The following is a 16,501-nucleotide window of genomic DNA, read 5'->3' as shown; positions in this document are numbered from 1 at the left end:
TTTTCTGAATGGGTTTTACTCTGATAAGTAACACAATATTAGTCTACTCATTAATACAGTAACAATCTTTAAGTGTCCAGTCACATTGAGTCCTGACAGCTCTGTTTGTCACTGTCAGCCGTGGGGACTGTATAGTAAGGCTGTGGGGGTGGTAAAGCTGAAAATGAGCCCCTCTGCTGGGTTTGTGACTCTTGCAGAAACCCCCTCAGAGTCAGAGTGGGCCCTGAAGCCTGTCAGATTGGCCCCTGCTGAAATTAATGAGCTGTAGACCAGAGGAAGACATACTTCTTTTGCTATATAATTTTCTATCTTTTATACTGGCCTAAATTTTTCTGAATTGTTATTTTAATTAAAGCTGAAGTGTGCAATTTTTTCGATATTACAATTCTCCCATCCCAGCTTGATATGCAAAAACAACCATAAGTAAGCCATTTGTGATTCCCCTTAAAACTGTAAACACTGTGACTAGGGCTTTCAAATGTTGCTCTGTTCATTTGAGCATCCCGACCAGCCCAACAAAGCAACAACAACCCAATAGCATGATTTTGGGGCGGGACTATCTGTTTGTCGACCAATAGTGGACGCGAGACATGTTTGGAAAAAACTATTTTAAAAGAATAATATTTTTGCAATTATATTTGGTGACGCTAGTACTGCAGAAATTACACACTACAGCATTACATGTATTTATTAGATATTATGTATATTTATTTATGGGTTCCATGGACTTACGCGCTTGGACTGCCCCACTAATATAGCGTTGGACCAAACGCCTGATGTTCCCGTGCCGGTCCAGCAGAGGTGAGCAGCAGAGGCGGAGCGAGGTGAACAGGGTTAGGGTGCATTTGTTCTGAGAAATATTTAAAGATGACAGGGTGTTACTGGACACAAGCGGTATTAGACGAGAAACATGCTGCCATGAATATTTCATGACACTGAGATGTTGTGACTAAATAAAAAACTGAACCTGAAATAGAAATGAGCCAATCGCATCGTGTTGAGGCCACTCTTTCTGACATAAGCCTGAGACTCCCACAGCGAGATGATGCTATCATACCTCTAATAGGCCGATACACTTATCATGAAGCTTCACACACACAGATATACATATGCACTCAACACTAAGCTTGAATTTTTTTCTTCCGTGGAACAAAAATGGAGATGCTAGGCAGAATGTTAGTCTCAGATACCATTCACATTGATTGTACTGAAAAAATAAAAATAAAGATGCAATGAAAATGACTATTTTGTTTTTATTTTTATTTTTTATTTTTTTTTGCCTAACATCTCAGAATAGACTTAAGTTGAAGCCTAACCAATGTGTTGAGCTCTCTTAGTCTAGACTGAGTGTCTGTACTGGTCTGTGTATAATTAATAGCAGTTTGGCCTCCCCAGGGGTCTGCCATGGCTGTGCTGTTGGCACGAGACATAGAGCTCTATCTATCACCTTAAAGAGCCCGCAAGCATGGAGAGAGAAAGAGAGAGGAAAGGAAGTGAATTTAACAACAAATATGAGCCCTTTTGGTCCAGTTTGTGTTGTCGTTGATGTATGATAGCATCAGAGGTATTCAGAGAACGTGGAAGCACTATTTTACACATTTTACAAGGACGCAAATGAATGACATCTGTTTGCTGTCACGCTGATTATTATACAGCGCTCTCTATGAGGTCATGACCCCTGATCTCTGAGGTCAGAGCTGAACTCTTGCGGTGCACACCACAACATGTGATCCCTTTGCTCTTTACCATGTCCTTCCTGAAATCATGTTGCAAAGGAAACCAACCAAGCAAATATTTTCACACTAGCACAGGAAGTGTGTTCCTGTTCTGACAATAGACTTTATAGTACATTATCATTAAATAGCTATGTTCGGAATTAAATACTATAGCTTATTACTTGGGTGATTCTCAAGAAAATGCCCTGGTCATATTTAACCCTAAATCAATAAATCAGTGAATCAATCAGTAATCAATAAAAAAATGCAATAAAAAAAAAAAAAAAACCTATAAAAGATTTATATATTTCATATATATATTTCATTTTGCGGTAGTGACAATATCATGATGACCATTTTTGGCATTGCAGTAATGATAATTGGGGGTTGCAATGTGTGTAATTGTCATGAAAATAATGTCACTATATATATATAAAAATAAAAAAAATCGGTTGCATTTTATTTTACAGTACATGTACTCTCAGTATACTTACAGTGTACTTAACCAAAAAAAATTACTGAGTAATATTAGGTAACTACATGTACTTAATATGGGTTAAGGTTAGGGTTGGGGTTAGGTTTGGGGTTAGTACCTAGTATTTACTGTAGTTGTTGTAATTATATAGTATATAAATGTAGAACAGTACTGTAAAATAAAGTGCTACCAAAAATTCTTAAGGGCCCTAAAGGCTTCATTTACTATATGAAAAAGGTAACTGGGCCAACCAGTAGACGATAGGAGTGTGTGTGTAAGTTTTGCTTTAGTCTCTGTGTTTTGTCGGACAAGACCTGGTGCAGATGTAGCTGCCTCGAGGCTGTGTAACACTAAACCTGCCCGCTCTGTTGCCCAGGATAGATTACACACACACAAACACACACACGCACACATACGCACACACACGCACACACGCACACACGCACACACACACACGTACGTCATAACGTGGATCATTGGGTCTCGTAAAAACCCACGGTCTTCTAACCATCACTGTACTCTTTGCAGATGGGATACAATAATTCCTTTTCTCTCCCTGAATGTATGTTTTATGACTTTCTTTTTTTCTTCTGTGGAACACAAGAAGATGTTAGGCAGAATGTTTGCATCAGTCACCATTCACTTTCATTGTATGGAAAAGTATATTTACAGTATTTATATGCTATAAAGTAGGTGTTGCTACGGACACAGTAATGTAGGAGAGGCCATTTGCAGTGACCTCGTGCCTGGAAAGCCAGACAGTGGCCATGCGGCGATCACTACACCAGGAAAGGAGAGGCGATGTATTGCACGTACACTTTCCCTGGGTGAGTGGGACATCGGATGTCTGGCCCAGACCTCACCCCCTATATATATATATATATATATATATATATATATATATATATACATATATATATATATATATTAGTGTATACACAAACACACACACACACACACACACACACACACATATATATATATATATATATATATATATAAATAGTTCCCTATCTGTCACATACTCGACGTTGTGTCGATGTAGTAACACTAGTGGTCACTCTTGGGAGCCCCAAACACCTCTGCTTTTTGAAAAAAGGCCAATGGGAATTGGCGAGTGGAATTGCATGCCACTCCCCCGGACATACTGGTATAAAAGGAGCTGGTATGCAACCACTCATTCAGATTTTCTCTTCGGAGCTGAGCGGTTGTGTTCAGCGAGCTGAATTACTCTGCCAATCCATTCACCTCGAAAAGCTGTTGGATTTACGGCGCATTACAGCGGCTTCTCCCCCTCTTGCACTGGTGAAGTGCAGAGAACACCCCGGGGTGCTTAAGCAGCTAAAAGAGTATATTCTCCCTACTAAAAGAGTATATTTTCCCTTCTTAAAAGAGTGGCATTAACAGAGAACGTCTTTTTAAAGATGCCTCTCCGTTTGTGTATTTCCTGGTTGTGGTCGTTACCTCTCCGCTTCCAATGGCCACGATCGCGGTCTTACGTGCTTGGGTGCTGCCCACGCAGAGACAGCATTCATAGACGGATTATGTTCTCACTGTGAGAGCGTGACCGTGGCAACGTTGCGGTCATGGTTTTTCCTTCGTTAGAAGGAAAGACCACACCAGCAGCTCCCCGCCTCGGTCCTTCTACCTACGGGTTTGAGGCCACGTCGGTTAGCACTGGGGGTGATTTGGGGACCCCAATGGGAGCCACTCTGCCGGGGAACTACCCATGGACCTCCCATTCCCCAGTACACTCGTTTGCCCCGCTGGGATGAGACCACCTGACTTTGCCCAGCAGTTCTCTCCGGTGAAGAAGCAGATGGAGGCTATACAGCATATCCTGCCCCGGCACGGCTCAAGACCCCGCACCCCGTCTGCTCATTGCCAATGGCGTCCTCCTGCAGCAACAGCACCAACTCTGCCGCAGCCCGCCCCCAGCGTGGAGCCCACCGCAGGAAGCAGATGCCACCAGTCTCACGGCCGGCTGCCAAGAACCCTAGGAAGGCTTCAAAGCGCCCCAGGGACGAGGAGATCCGCTTCTACGAAGCTGGTAGACAGACCACTCCATCCCCCGGTTGAGGGCCGGGAGGAGAATCTTTTGTTTCATTTTTTGCCGCATGCCCAAGAGGCTGCGGTACCCAAAACTTCAACAAAAGAGTGGTTTCCTTGTTCTCTGGGTCACATGTCAGGTGCGCATGACCGCCGTCCACCGTCCCATTTCGGCAGGTTTGGCGTTCCAGCGGCGGACCCCCCGCTCCTGTGCACCCAGCTGTGCATAAACACGCCCACACCGGGTTGGCTCCGACGGACTGCGGAGATGATGTTCCTCCTCCCCCCTCCTCGACCAATCTTATGGTGGGTATCAGGAGCCAGGTAAGTGCTTCGATGTCCCTGGACTCAGCATGGCCATGGGGCTTAAGCCCCCGCAATGTGGCGCCTCAGGCTCCGCCCTGCCACGAGGCCCCACCCGCCGGTACGTCCGACGTAATTATCCCCTTGGTCCCCCTCGCCCGGAGTTTGGACGCGTGGCTTGCGCTTTCCAACCCGTCTCGATGGCTGACCCGGACTGTCTGACTCAGCTACACGATTCAGTTCGGCAGGTGCCTGCCCAGGTTCAGCGGCATCCGCTTTACCTCAGTGAAGGGCGAGAGTGCCGCTACCTTGCATGCGGAGATCACGACCCTTCTGCGCAAGGGCGTTATAGAGCCTGTCCCTCCAGCCGAGATGAAGAAAGGGTTTTACAGCCCTTACTTAATCGTACCGAAGAAAGGCGGTGGGTTGCGGCCAATCTTGGACCTACGAGTTCTGAACCGGGCCTTGCACAGACTCCCATTCAAGATGCTGACGCAAAAACGCATTTTAGTGAGCGTACGGTATCAAGATTGGTTCGCGGCGGTAGACCCAAAGGACGCGTACTTCCACGTCTCGGTTTTACCTCGACACAGACCCTTCCTGCGGTTTGCTTTCGAGGGCTGGACGTACCAGTACAACGTCCTCCCCTTCGTCCTGTCCTTGTCCCCTCGCGTCTTCACGAAGTTCGCAGAGGCAGCCCTTGCCCCGCTAAGGGAAGTGGGCATCCGCATACTCAACTACCTCAACGACTGGCTGATCCTAGGTCACTCTCGAGAGTTACTGTGCGCACACAAGGACCTGGAGCTCAGGCACCTCAGCTGTCTAGGGCTTCGGGTCAACTGGGAAAAGAGCAAGCTCTCCCCAGTTCAGAGCATCTCTTTTCTCGGCTTGGAGTTGGACTCAGTCTCGATGATGGCGCGCCTCACGAACGAGCATGCACAGTCAGTGCTGAACTGTCTGAAGGTGTTCAGACGGAGAGCAGCGTTTCCACTGAAACTTTTTCAGAGGCTCCTGGGGCATATGGCATTCTCTGCGGTTGCCACACTTCTCGGGTTGATGCTTATGAGACCTCTTCAGCACTGGCTTCAGACTCGAGTCCCGAGATGGGCATGGTGCCGCTGGACACATCGCATGGTCATCACGCCGATCTGTTGACCCCTCTTCAGTCCTTGGACCGACCTTGCATTTCTATGGGCAGGGGTTCCCCTAGAGTAGGTCTCCAGGCGCGTCGTGGTTATTACAGATGCCTCCAAGACGTTGGCACATCAACTGCCTCAAGTTGTTGGCAGTACTGCTCGCCCTGCAGAGGTTCCAGCCGTTGATCCAGGGCAAGCATGTGTTGGTCCGGACGGACAACACGGTGACATCAACCATCCGCTGTGTCTTCTCCTTGGGAGTGACACCCCCCCAACGTAGACATTTACGGCCCCCAGTCGGTTAACAAATTCCACTCTTTTTGGGGAGAAAAAAGAGGAAAAGAGGCCACGGCTGGTCTAGCCTGTCCCTATTTGTTGGGCAGTCGACTTGTTCCCGAAGGACCGTTCGATGCTCATAAATGCATTGGGGGAGGTTACGTGACGGCCTGGTGCGCTGGCTACGAGGCACACAGCGGTCTGCCCGTCTCGCACCGCCAGTCCACGTAACACAGTTCAGCTAGTTGTGGCGTTTTGTATAGGGACCCCTAGTGTCACTACATCAACACAACGTTGAGTGAGTGACAGATAGGGAATGTCCTGGTTACTTTCGCAACCTCCGTTCCATGATGGAGGGAACGAGACGTTGTGTCCCTCTTGCCACAATACTGAACTACCCGCTGAAATGGCCAGGACCTTGTCTCGGCTCCTCAGCACAAAACCTGAATGAGTGGTTGCATACCAGCTCCTTTTATACCCATATGTCCAGGGGAATGGCATGCAAATTCCACTCGCCAATTCCCATTGGCCTTTTTTCAAAAAGCAGAGGTGTTTGGGGCTCCCAAGGGTGACCCCTAGTGTCACTACATCGACACAACGTCTCGTTCCCTCCATCAGGGAACGGAGGTTACGAAAGTAACCAGGACATTTTTTTTAACCGTTTTTGGTCAGTGTTGAGATTTGAGTGTTTTTTTTTTTATAGTAATTGTATAGTTACTTTGTGCAATGTACAATATCACACTGTGAATCAAAAGTGACGTTTTGTCATTTTTAGTCCATGTGTTTTAGCCTTTAATTCATTTACATGCTAGTTTACATCTTGTATTCACTTGCAGCAGAAATGCACATTTAAACTGTAAAGACACTCTCTTTTGGGAAAATGGACCAAAAATATTGATAACTTGTACTACACTCATTCAATTTGTTCATTCTAATGCTCTCTATAATTAAAATGTTCCTCCCCCTGTTACCACCTGCCTCTGACTACCAATAGCAAGTAGCAAATCATGTTCATGGCTTTGATGTAAACTAAAGGCTATTGACACTCCTTTTTCAATAGGAAACATATCATCACAGTAAATTAGACTGCACTTGTCAAGCCAGTTTATGGGGACTTTAAATAGTGTAAATGTCTTAAAGTAACGAACTGTTATTCTTGAGAACAAACTCGTGATAATTTCCTTGGAAAAAGTAGGGTGAAATAGTTACCTTATCTGCCTGGCTTTCTTCAATCAATAATCTGGCTTGCCAGTAGCCAAATACCCTTCAATAGGCTGCATTGCTTTTTGGCTTAATTTGAACTATTCTTGCCCTGAATCTGGTCCAATCTTTCATCACATCACTTTGGGCCTCTGTCCTGAAAATACATAACCCTAAATCTGCTTTGTATTGCATAATAACGATTATTCGTTGGCCATATTTCAGTCTGAGACTAAGCCATATCTGAGTGTGGGAAACTGACTTGTATAGTTTTGGGAACATGGACAGGCAAACAATTTTTACTGCTGGCATGTGTAACCTTAAGTGCATTTAAAATGAACCTTGAAATTTGGCTATCATTAATGGTATTTGCTGAAGCAAGCATCGCTATTACTATTGCTCATATTTGGGGTTAGTTTGTATTAAACCTTGGTGCCTAATTCATCCTGCACCATTTGTGCTTCGGACATTATCTCAAATCATGTGGTTGACTGAGGAGAGGTGTGTTATAACTTTTCTAAGCAATCAGAATTTCGCCTAGCAGACTTTAAAACAAGGAAGAAATTCATAGATCTACATTTAAGGTGCCTATTTAGGGCTCTTTTAATGTAAGCAAACACTCAGAACATTCTAACAACTGCACAGCATAGTAATGCGCTAAAAACACTAGAACACCTTATTAACCGCGTAGCTATACCCTAGCAACCAACCATAACATTCTAGCATCGTGGTGGCGACTTTTTCACAGGTAAGCACCACTCATATTGTCTTCAGAAAATGCAAAAATATATATTTTTCCTTTAATCCTGTAATCTATTCGAACTATAATTGAACTCCAATTACTCCACTAATGAGTCCACTGCAAACGTATAGTATTTCTTAATGAATTCAGTTAAACTTTCCTGCTAACACACTTCACATAATATTCTTTATTTAGCCACTGGAAAATTATACTCAGCTGCACTGGTCATATCCCACGTCCATAAGAGCTACTTCTCAATGTGACCCATCCTCAGTAATTAAGCCTTACACAAATAAGAAGGTGATAGCATCTCTGCTTGCAAAATGCAAGTCTTTCCCATGATTCTGGGAGATAGTCAAGAGATTTTCTCTGTCTATTATTCTGCCTAATCTCCATCTGCTAATTAGCTAGCACTCTCGGAGCTAGATGGGGAAATCTAATGCAGTTCAACACTGAGCAGATGTTCAGAGCAGAGAGAAAGTGAACCTGAAAGTCCAAATAAGAGAAATGGAGCCAACGGAGGGATTTTGTGAGGGGAAATTGTAAGTAACTCATGCCAGTCAAAGCACTTGTTCAAAGAATGTTAACATAATAAGAATCACAAAGCAGTTTATTTACTGAGTAAGTTACAAACATTTACAAGGAATTTGACTTGATGCGTTGATCCCAAGGCAAATATCAAAATAATATGCAATAAAAATCCAACGTGAACAATTTTGAGGTATAGAACATACTGTAATTTATTTGAAAAGCTGAATGACTCTCATAGAAGCCTCACACACGCCATCACTATTTCCTCTTTTTCTCCGGCAAATCAAAACACTGCCAAAACAGATCACATGGACCATGAATGAGGTCATCATATTGAGAAACGGTCTTAATGTCCTTTTATTTGTCCCTGTTGAAGACAGCATGAGACAGGTGGATGCGGTGGCTGTCAGTGTGAGTTCTCAGCATTGTGGCTTCTCTTTGCTGTCTATGAATTATTTGTGCGACCATCGATGACAAAAGGAATTTGTGTCAGACATCATCTCCAGCTCTTTTGATATTTGCGAGAAGAATGATATGGGAACATCTATAATCAGGTTGTTATGTGCATCTGCCGAGTATTCATACAGCTGTACACACGCTCACACACATCTATGCCTTTGATATGTGGAGAGAGACATTTGATAGGCGATTTCTCGTGGAGATGGGAAAGTGCCTCTCAGCGTTGTGTAAGCTGTCTGCTGACAATCAGAAAATGACCAATTTCAGAAAATCGTTCACATGCCTGAAGCGCAGAGAGGGTTCACTGTCTTGTGTTATATACTGTGCAAGATGGTCTCTGTGTACACTGTAGACTTGTTTTGGTTCTGTAATCATTGCTAGATACACAGTAACAGGATACAATATTTCACGCTCAAGTTGAGGTAAATTGCCTTGCTCCCTGTGTAACTATAACGTAAGAGATCGGGAGACATCAATAAAGAGTTTATTTCAGTTTATTAAAATAAGTAAAAAAACAAAATAAAATTTACAACCCCTTTTCATATGAAAACTAAAGCAAGATTCAACTTAGAAAACTACATGACCTTAACTGGTACAACATGATCATATAGGAAGTCGACATGCTTTTTCTGAAAGTTCCGGTACCCTAGGATAGGTGACAGTATGCCAACTCACTGACATGCAACATTTCCCACCAGACATTTTTGCATCGGTTTTTAATGTGCTTACCTTCCCACTTGGCTTGTCCGGCAGCACTCTGTGTCAGCAGTGTGAGAGACCTGGGTTCATATCCATGTTGAAACCCGGAAGTAATCGCGTTCGCTTGATCAGTGACGAGCGTGAATCAGAGGTTGCACTTTTCCCCTTCACATTTCATTTTTACTCCAATAATGGTTAGGTTTAGGTTTGGGGTTTGGTTTGGGGGGTACGGTCCATAAAATATGCATTCCTCTTCACTGTATTGCATCCTGTACAGCTGAAAGGAACTCCCTTCACAAGTGGATTTTGGCGACCTCTCCTGGACATAAAAGGAACTTACAAAGGCCTATACGCCCTACAGCACTTACCGCTTTGGCCACTGGGGGCAGTGTTTTAAATTTCGGTACGCATATAGCGATTTTTGTTAAAAAAAAGTCGACCTACTCTTTCTGATTTCACTGTGAGATCAGGCTGACTGGTAAACATGACTGACATGACAATGGAACAAAAAACATGAAAAATCTCACCAAAGAATCTCACCGAAATGATTGGGGAAACAATATTCGGTAAACAATGCTGCCTTCATGTCTTCCTGGGAAGTTTCTTCTTGCACCCAGTCTACACCAGATGCAAGTGGCACGGCATGATACAACAAAAGCAAATCACTCGTATTATAATTAGTTATGCACCAATCAGTAAATTTGAGGTTGATACCGATCACTGATTTTTTGTAACATAGAGATCGGCCAATCCAATCACCGATTTTTCATTTTAAAGTGCCCTTTGCCACTCTTTAACAAGTTATAGGCTCCAGTTACATGTTTATGCCCCACAATGTAAAATTACATTAAATTTACACTGATTGAGAAATGCTAACTTTTATTAATTGACAGTTATGAATAGTTCTGTTGTGACTTTTAAAGATCATTGTGACATACTGCAACCAGTAAACAACATGAGAGCATCACACACAGCAGAGATACATTTAAAAATAAGAGAGATTTACCACTACAAGCTACAAAACCACTTTAGTGAGAAATCATTAGGATCTATCTTTGGCGTTTTGTTGTAAGACAAATCACTAATTAATAAGCAACTTTGTGAAAACATGGTGCCGTTATTGAAGGTTAAATGGTTATTAGTGTAATTTTAACAAAAATATATCTCTGATTTAAATCAGAGTTCTCACAAAATAGTGCTTGGATGAGTGACTGATGAGAGATTGAGAGCACCTGGAGTAAAGAGCATGCATGTTGGAAAGTGAAACCAAAGGCGTGCATAATCAGTCTCTCCCTATCACTCCACACACCTTTTAACTGTCGTGACTCACATTACATCATGCAAACTCCGATATGTATTTGCATATTTATTCATTGTTTTCATTCGTGTTTACATCTGTTTGCAGCATCTTTCTCATCTCCGTGTCTAACTGTACAGTGAGTCAGAATTACTACTGCAATGACTCTTGAAAACAGGCAGCTTAATATTCATACACATGTAAGTTATAAATATTTTTAAAACAAACCAGAATATTAATCTAAATTACAACATGTCTGAAAGTGTCAATTTGCAAATGCTTAGTTATTTGCCAATAACTCACCCTACAGTGGCCGCAATGTCATGCTTCGAGGGCTGAGCAAATGCTCATTCATTAGAGTGACAGAGTATGTTTGATTTTGTGCATGCAGCAATTATAAAAAGATTGGTCCTGAATCTAGGCATGATTGGCCGATTGCCGATCACATATTTAAGATGAAGACTGGCTGATTTAGATTGGCGGCTGATCGATCGGTGCACCCCTGATTTTAATCAATGATGCTGTCTACACTGGATGCGTCCGTCACGTCACAGTAAACGAATGCCCCATTGAATTCTGCACTGCACGTGCTGGCGCTACTCCTTCCAACAACACAAATAAATGGTTTAAAAAGTTCACTTTGATGCGTCTAGTGTAGACAGTTGAAAGCAACAAACGGAAAGGGTAAACAATAAGGCTATATCTACATAAATGCTAATTGAATAACAAGGAAACACAAAAAGGAAACTAAAGCAACATGCTCACACGGAAAATCGACATGTCGCTAATGAATTCATTCATTCATTCATTTAATTTATTTATAAAGCACTTTCCAACTACATGGTAGCTAAAAGTGCTGTACATTCATAGAAGCCAGAAAACATAAAAACACAAATTACAGACCACATTAAAACATCAAACAATACATCAATGCCTCTACTCAAAGACCAAGGTATACAAATACATTTTAACATGAGCTTTAAAAGTAGAAATGCTAGGAGCAGCTCTAATTTCAAGTGGCAGTCCATTCCATAATCTAGGCCCTGCAATTGAAAAGGCACCATCACCTTTTGATTTCAAATGAGATCGGGGCACCGAGAGTAATCATTTGTTAGCCGATCTTAGTGTTCTCCAAGGCTGCTGTAAAGAAATTCAGTCAGACACATAAGCGGGGGCCATTCCATGGACTGCTTTAAACACACACAGTAATACCTTGTATTTTATCCTAAATTCAACCGGCAGCCAGCGAAGCGAAACCAGAATTGGTGAGATGAGATCCCTCTTCTTTGCATTTTGAATTAGCTGCAGTCTCAAAATCAAGGCCTGACCTGATCCGATCTAAAGTACATTGCAGTAATATAAACGTGATGAAATAAAGGCATGAATCACTTTCTCCAAATCATTGGCTGAAACAATTAGCTTAAGCTTAGCAATTGCTCTGATTTGGAAAAAGCAGCTCTTAACCATAGCATTTATCTGCTTATGTAGTTTAAGATCTGGATCAAGGACAACCCCCAAGTTTCTAACTTGACTCTGAAGATGGGCTGACCACAGACCCAGATTTGGAGCAATGTTCAATGCTCCATCGGCTGAATGTTCCTGTACCTTGAAATTGACCCCATTCTGCTGAATTACTGAGAAGTGGCATTACCCATCTGACATTTTTGCATCAATTCAGTTGGGTTTACCTTTTGCTTGTGGTGTAACTGGTTTAGGGTTGGGGTCTGGGTTAGGGTGTATGCTTTATAAAATACAATATGCATACCTTTCGAATGTATTACATCATTAACAACTAAAAATTCTTGCTTGACAACACGCTTTTGGTGTCACTCTGTGGACATTTTACCTGGACACTGGAGCTCACACGTGCTCATTGGTTCAACAACACATCCAGCTTTGGCCACTGGGGGCAGTGATTTGAATTTCGGTAAGCACAGACCAATTTCAGCTGAACAACTTTCGACCTTCTGTCTCTGAATTCACAGTGAGATCAGTCTTACCAAAGACAGGAAAGAAGAGACTTCCAAAATATGAGACTAAATGAATTCAAAATAAAAGTCAAGAGCATGAGACAAGAAAACAGAACTAAAATCAACAAAGCACTTTGTTTTCTCGTTTTCCTCATTTCTTCCTCTTTCTACACCACCCTGGTGTAACCCACCACTCAATCCAACTCCCCAGAGAAGACAAACAGACAAAGAAGAGGAGGTATAAAGCCAGTGTTTGTGTGTGAGAAAACAAAAGTAGTAAATCTGCCAGCCCCCCCAAGGTACGGTATCCTCCCAGCTCTGCTAACCGTTAATCAGCCTTTCCTCTGTGAGTGTGTGTATGTGTGCTAGTGGGGCTAATGATTTCGCAGCTAGACCACCACACCAGCCTCCCTGTGACCCCCTGAACTAGCCCCCAAAATCAATCTTGCTCTTATGAATTATTGAGTTGTTTGCTTTCAGCCTTTTACAATAGACACTAAAGGAGACCTGTCTTCCTCTTTACCCCCCCCCCCCCTCTTTAGCCCTCTCTCTCTCTCTCTTTCTCTCTCTGTATCAGTTCTATCATTGGGTTTGTTGGGGACGTCATTCTGAAGAAAGAGGTTTCCAAAAGTCAGGTCAACTTTCTTGCCAGGTGAAAGCATGAGCATATGTGCTTTTGGCAAAAGAATACATTTCCTGTTGGGTCAATGCAATGCTGCTGAAATCGGTCTGTGCTTACTGAATTCAAATCACTGCCCCAAGTGGCCAGAGCTGGAAGTGTTGTTCAACGTATGGGCACTTGTTAGCTCCAGTTTCCGAGTAAAATGTCCACAGAGTGGTGAAAGTTGTATTTTTAGTTGTAAATGATGTAATACAGTCAACAGGAATGCATGTTTTATTAACTCTACCCCCTAACCCAAACCCCAACCCTAAACCTAACCATCAGTGGGGCAAAAATGTAACTTCAGAGAAAAAATGCAACCTCTGAATCAGACACACCATTGCTTATGTGAACGTGATTACTTCCTGGTTTCCATGGGACCAGAGCCCATGACACTGAGGTTCCTCACGCGACTCTCCAAATAGTTCCAGAGGAAAAGACAAACACATTTGAATAAATGCGAAAATGTCCTGTAGGGGATTGCACTTGTTGGTAACTTGGCAGATTGGGGTCGATTTTAGGGTACATGTGCATGTCAGTTTCCCGTGTGATCACGTTGCCTCAAACATTCTGCTTTTTTTTTTATAAATCCGGAACTCTGCTAAACTTTTGCAATTAACTCCACTCTTATGTTAACTGCTTAACAACCAGACTTCATTCATCCTTTTTTCCCATACATATTAGTGCTGTCTATTTTATTTTTATTAATTTCTGTTGTACACTTTATACTTTCTAAGGAATTTCAGTCTTCAAGTTTGAAAATCTCCCAATTGACTTACAGTGATTTTTAAGCATTTAAAATGTTTGAACAATTACTGAATTGTGATTTGTATTCTTTCGTGTTTGCATGCTGAATTTGGTAAACTTTGGGCCTCGTTTTAGGTGGATTCAAAGAACACTCACTTATCTTCATATTCCATGTGATATTGTTTTTTTCATGGCAAATTATTAAAATATCTTCACTTTGAATTTTTTTATGCCTGTAAATTTTTTATATCAGTGTTATGGTCTAGTATAAGATATTACCATGCTTAGGGTACAACGGGGCTAAAGGCTCCCGGGGTAAAAAGCTCCATTGATTTTATTTTCACCCAAAACACTAAATAGCAACAAAAACTACCACAGCACATTCCTAAACACCTGTTTGTCACTGTGCTCTGCAAAATTTTGCTGATCCATGAGATCATTGCGTGTGGTGTCTAAATGGTGATTTTGAGGCAATTTGATCAAATTTTTAATATTTCTTAAAATGTTGAGAATTTGTGTAGCTAATGAAAATCCCTGAAATTAACACATTTCTTTCGAGACAAAATACTGATTTATAATTTTCAGTTTTGTTTAAGGTCATTAAATCAAACATTGTTCAGTAACTGTCCAATAAGTGGAAGGATAGTATTTGGGGTAAAAAGTCCCCCTGTTGCAGGGTCTAAAGGCCCCTATTAAACACATTGTTTTTCTTAAGTGGGGGGAATAGATTTGTGATGAAGAATGTTCAAAGTGGGCTCACACTGACTCATCCAATCATAATAGAGATGAGTTTGTTTATAGAATACTTGAGATGTAATAAAATGCTAAATGTGTTTGAAATGAACAAGAAATGGTTGACTTTTTTCTGAAGTAGTTATTTTGAGTAAGCATCATCTTAATTTGCTATTCAAAAAAAGCATCTTGGTGTTTCAAAATTATTAGCATTAGCTGACAAATTTTCCACCAACTATTGCCCCGGTATCTACACGATATCACTTTATACCCCCTAGGGGCCTTTTACCCCAAGTGTAGCCCTGTTTTACCCTACTACTCACATACATATTGCGTTTTTTTATAGTAATACATATAGTAGTATATTATGGTAATATATTCTACCATGCAAAGTACTCAGAAAAGTTGATTAATTTGTAGTACTGTAAGTAAAAACATCTTAGCCTATCACTGTTGTGGCTCTGTCCATGTTTTGTGTCAAGCAAACATGTGATAATATTCTCTGCTTCATTCAAACATGCTATAACATCTAAAGATCACCAAGGCTTGATGGAATCCTGCGAAGTGATGTGAAACAAACAGTAATCACAAATAACAACCCAATAACATCATCGTTACTACTAGTTCATCAAATACTTGCATTGCTCGTTCAAGCATATTAGCACCAGAGAAAAGGTAGCTGAACTTAGCAGTCCAACAAGATCTCTTGTTATTGAATAATTGTGTCTACAACACTGAATATAAGCATGAATATGATCAAGGTGAACCAGTCATCAGCTCGATTTCCATATCTCCAGAGACCTCATGGTTTGATTGACAGCTCTCTGTTTCCACACTGGGATGAGCAATTAACAGTCCTGCATATTAAGAGAAGCTCATGTGAAATGATGCTCCCGTGTGTTTTTCTCTTGCCATATAGCATGTAGTTTATGGAGAGAGTCTGTGTTGCATATATGCATATTTGAAAGAGTGTGAGAGGAAAATATTCAACCTAGTCACATAATAACAAGAGTTAGAGGTGAGTCAGTCCATTTCACTGATTCAATTGCAGCATGACATCATCGTTGTACAGAATGTCTGAGTGATACAACATTTAGTAATCGTGTCACACCCATTTTTGAGTCACAGCAGAGTGAGAGAAGGGCATTAATAGATTAGTTCACCCAATGATAAGAATTCTGGCATCATTTACTCACCCTCATGTTTTGAAGAATGGTCACGCTCTTTCTTCTGTACAATGAAAGCATATATTGGCCAAGGGCAATGTGAAAAAAGCACCATAAAATACTTTCATAGCTTGCGTACATTCAAACATGTCAAGATGCGTTGCGATTTGGCATGACACTTGAGAACCAATGTTTGATGGGGGCCTGGGTAGCTCAGCGAGTATTGACGCTGACTACCACCCCTGAGTTGCGAGTTTGAATCCAGGGTGTGCTGAGTGACTCCAGCCAGGTCTCCTAAGCAACCAAATTGGCCCGGTTGCTAGGGAGGGTAGAGTCACATGGG

At 42.0% G+C, this 16,501-nt stretch overlaps 1 protein-coding gene across 3 annotated transcripts in view; it reads left to right on the top strand.

The window, feature by feature from the left end:
- Positions 1-16,501, top strand: part of LOC127431287 (transcription factor COE1-A-like) — a 175,263-nt gene that overhangs the window by 95,607 nt on the left and 63,155 nt on the right. The gene's annotated exons all lie outside the window — the stretch shown is intronic.

This window comes from Myxocyprinus asiaticus, chromosome 40 (genome assembly GCF_019703515.2).
Source record: "Myxocyprinus asiaticus isolate MX2 ecotype Aquarium Trade chromosome 40, UBuf_Myxa_2, whole genome shotgun sequence".
NCBI classification, from domain to species: Eukaryota; Metazoa; Chordata; class Actinopteri; order Cypriniformes; family Catostomidae; genus Myxocyprinus; species Myxocyprinus asiaticus.
Note: the sequence above shows the minus strand (reverse complement) of the source record. Positions and strands in the feature narration are given on the sequence as shown.